We start from the raw sequence: 4670 nt of genomic DNA, 5'->3' as shown, positions 1-4670 counted from the left end.
AAGCAAAAACTAGCATATGCAAGGAAGAGGAAAGAAACAATAGCAATCTCAACATAACGAGAGGTAATTTAGTAACATGAAAATTTCTACAACCATATTTTCCTCTCTCATAGTAATTACATGTAGGATCATAAGCAAATTCAACAATATAGCTATCACATAAAATATTCTCAACATGATCCACATGCATGCAAAGTTGGCACTTTTCCGAAATAGTGGGATTAACATTAACTAAAGTCATGACCTTCCCAAACGCACTTTTATTAAAAACTTCATAAGATTGAACATTCTCTAAATATGTGGGATCTAAAGTTGACATTCTTCCAAACCCACTTTCAATATTATTACAAACATTATAATCAATCTCATATTCATCATGGGGTTTAAATGAATTTTCAAGATCAAAAGAAGAATCACCCCAATCATGATCATTGCAACAAGTAGATAACAAAACTAGCATCCCCAAGCTTAGGGTTTTGCATATTATTAGCACAATTGTCATCAATAGAATTTATAATAACATCATTGCAATCATGCTTTTTATTCAAAGATCTATCGTGAATCACTTCATAACATACTTCATTGCAATTTTCAGATTCATGAATTTCAAGCAAAACTTCATAAAGATAATCTAGTGCACAAAACTCACTAGCAGTTGGTTCAACATAACTGGATCTCTTAAAAATATTAGCAAGCGGATGAGGATCCATAAATCTTAGGTTCTCTGTTTAGTAATAAATAAATGACTATTCCAACCATACTAGCAAACAAAAAGCAAGCGGGCAAAAAGAGGCAAATAGAGAGGGAGGCTAGAGAGAGAGAGGGCGAATAAAACGACAAGGGTGAAGTGGGGGAGAGGAAAACGAGAGGCAAATGGAAAATAATGTAATGCGAGAGATAGGGATTGCGATGGGTACTTGGTATGTTGACTTTTTGCGTAGACTCCCCGGCAACGGCGCCAGAAATCCTTCTTGCTATGTCTTGAGCTTGCGTTGGTTTTCGCCGAAGAGGAAGGGATGATGCAGTAGAGTAGCGTAAGTATTTCCCTCAGTTTTTGAGAACCAAGGTATCAATCCAGTAGGAGGCCACGCTCAAGTCCCTCGTACCTGCACAAAACGATAGCTACTCGCAAGCAACGCGATTAGTGGTTGTCAAGCCCTTCACGGTCACTTACAAGAGTGAGATCTGATAGATATAATATTTTTGGTATTTTTGATATAAAGATGCAAAGTAAAAAGTAAAGGCAAAGTAAAAAGCAAAGCAATATTAAAGTGATGGAGATTGATATGATGAGAATAGACCCGGTGGCCATAGGTTTCACTAGTGGCTTCTCTCAAGAGCATAAGTATTTTACGGTGGGTGAACAAATTACTGTTGAGCAATTGATAGAATTGAGCATAGTTATGAGAATATCTAGGCATGATCATGTATATAGGCATCACGTCCATGACAAGTAGACCGAAACGATTCTGCATCTACTACTATTACTCCACTCATCGACCGCTATCCAACATGCATCTAGAGTATTAAGTTAAAAACAGAGTAACACCTTAAGCAAGATGACATGATGTAGAGAGATAAATTCATGCAATATGAAATAAACCCCATCTTGTTATCCTCGATGGCAACGATACAATACGTGCCTTGCTGCCCCTTCTGTCACTGGGTAAGGACACCGCAAGATCGAACCCAAAGCTAAGCACTTCTCCCATGGCAAGAACTACCAATCTAGTTGGCCAAACCAAACAGATAATTCGAAGAGACTTGCAAAGATAACCAATCATACATAAAAGAATTCAGAGAAGATTCAAATATTATTCATAGATAGACTTGATCATAAACCCACAATTCATCGGTCTCAACAAACACACCGCAAAAAGAAGATTACATCAAATAGATCTCCACAAGAGAGGGGGAGAACTTTGTATTGAGATTCAAAGAGAGAGAAGAAGCCATCTAGCTACTAACTATGGACCCGAAGGTCTGAGGTAAACTACTCACACTTCATCGGAGGGGCTAGGATGATGTAGAAGCCCTCCATGATGACGGCCCTCTTCCAGCGGAGCTCCGGAACAGGCCCCAAGATGGGATCTCATGGATACAGAAAGTTGCGGAGGTGGAATTAGGTTTTTGGCTCCTGTTCTGATCGTTTGGGGGTACGTGTGTATATATAGGAGGAAGAAGTACGCCGGAGGAGCAACGAGGGGCCCACGAGGCAGGGGCGCGCCCTGGGGGGGAGCCCCCCACCCTCTTGACCGCCTCTTTTGTTCCTTGGAGCAGGGTCCAAGTCTCCTGGATCACGTTCGGTGAGAAAATCACGTTCCCGAAGATTTTATTCCGTTTGGACTCCGTTTGATATTCCGTTTCTTCGAAACACTGAAATAGGCAAAAAAAACATCAATTCTGGGTTGGGCCTCTGGTTAATAGGTTAGTCCCAAAAATAATATAAAAGTGGAAAATAAAGCCCAATATAGTCCAAAACAATAGATAATATAGCATGGAGCAATCAAAAATTATAGATACGTTGGAGACGTATCACACAGCTACCAAGGTATAATGATCATTGAATATTCAGAAGCATTGACTTCTCATAAAGTTTGAATTATCAACTTCATCACCCGCGTTATTCAAGCCGGTGGTCTAAGGATCAAAAGGTACAAAGTATGGTTATTACTTATATGCAATTTCCTGCTGCCTTAACTAAAAGAGTTAGTCTCAGCTCTTGTCCTTTGTTTATATCTGTTTCTGGTTACTATTGTGGTAAACATATTGGCTATAAGCCGGGTGTTTTAACCCATTTGGTTCTAAACCGCCAAGCCAGTCTTTGCTTTGTATCTATAGGAACAGAGTTCAAATATTGCATAAACAATCATTAAATACGATGCATACATTGACATCGGGAAACACAAAATCACATAGAAGTGTTTTATGCACGATGGCATAAGCAAAGCATACATTGTTTTCATAGTTAAGCTATTACAAGGCTTTATAAGCCCACGAAGATGATCATTGTTCCTCCCTTGCCGGTTCACCACCTTCTGTTGGCTGGAAGTTGGGTTTTGACCAATCAAAACCATTCACGGGACAAATTCGGCTTCGTCGTCAATCAGGCCGACCGGGTCAACTTTCGGGGCAAATGTGTTTTCTCTTACAGACGGGATCAAATCTGTTACCTTGTACGAGGGAGTGGCCTCTCACTATCAAAACCTGGCTAGTACTTGTCGATGTTGGTTTCATCTCCAAGGATAGTTGCATGAGGCCGTACTCCGCGCACGCAAGCCATGAAGTCATCCTGCTCAAAGGGGGATCCGTCTTCTTTCATGGTGGGATAGCCTCTGGCCACGTCTGCCGGGTCTAGGTCTACCACCCAGGCCTTGGAGCGGCTCAGGGCAGTCAAAGCTCCGGCTCATGCACAGGAACGCTTCACTTCTTGAAAGCTGGCAGGCAGAATCGACAGCTTCTTCAACATGTCGCTGAGCCGGTTAGGTCCTTGATTGGTAGGAGAGATGGCGGCAAGTGCCCTTTGTGCACTGATATACAATTGTTCTACTAAGGTATACACTGTCTTCAGTTTAATTAAAGGATCTTGGCTCAGGTTCTTGCTTCGTGGGCCTGCATATATTTCATACACACAGTCAGCTGGCGGCTTATATTCCGGATAAGAAAAAAGTATATAAGATTAAAAGATAAATGGCTTACCAAAGATGGCGGCCACCATTTGAGACACCCGGCCCTTTAAACCGTTCAGCTCTATTGAAATCTCTTCAAGGGCTGTTTTGGCCTTCTTAGCACGTTGGGTCAGAAGCGTTTTTTTCCTCTTCCCAGGTTTTCTTCTTGGCGGCGAAGCTGGTCTTTAAATTTTCCGTCTCAAAGAGACTTATTTGCAGTTTGGAGTTAGCAGATTTGATTTCTGCCTCCTGACTCGCTAGCCGGGTCTTTGCATCAGTCAATTGCGAGTTCAATTCAGAAAAGGCATTCTGCAAAACATTCAGATGAGTCGAGATTTTGCTTCAAAGTTCAAAAATCAAAACTCAAGTCTCAAGTACTTTACAAAAAACTACTTGACACTTGGGGGCTAATGTATGCCAAAACAAATTTTTATGATTCTAAAGACATACTTTAAGTCCCAAGTACTTTACAAAGTAATAGCACTTGGTACTTGGGGGCTAGTGTATGCAGTTCAGCAAGTTTCTCAAGGTTAAGCTGGAGTATTAAGTTCTTTGAATACGGTACCAAATAATTTAAAGTACCGGCTCATTTATGATCAAAATGAACAGGCCCTTGGGGACTACAGGTGAAGCTTTGTTCTATTGAATTCAAGAAAAGTTTCAAAGGTAAAGGTCTTGGCCTATATTTTAAAGTCTACAGATCATTCCGGTTCTCTCATAATTTGAAGACTTGGGGGCTGAAGGAATATAGATAAGCCGGAAGAATGTACCTCGTATTTCAACTGCAACTGTTTGACCATTTCAATCTCAGAGTCGCGGCTGGAGTGTACATGGCTGAGATAGCCGGATAAAATATCATTGGCATTCAGATGGTCATAGTTGGCAACGTCAAAGCGAACTTTCTGCCTCCCCAATGCCTCTTGTTTCGCAGTACACCGAGCCAGCACGGTTGGATTCCCTGGTTCAATAAAGCGGCTCCCGGTGATCTGAACGTCTTGTACA

This window comes from Triticum dicoccoides, chromosome 6A (genome assembly GCF_002162155.2).
Source record: "Triticum dicoccoides isolate Atlit2015 ecotype Zavitan chromosome 6A, WEW_v2.0, whole genome shotgun sequence".
Taxonomy (NCBI): Eukaryota; Viridiplantae; Streptophyta; class Magnoliopsida; order Poales; family Poaceae; genus Triticum; species Triticum dicoccoides.
This window is presented reverse-complemented; position numbering follows the sequence as displayed.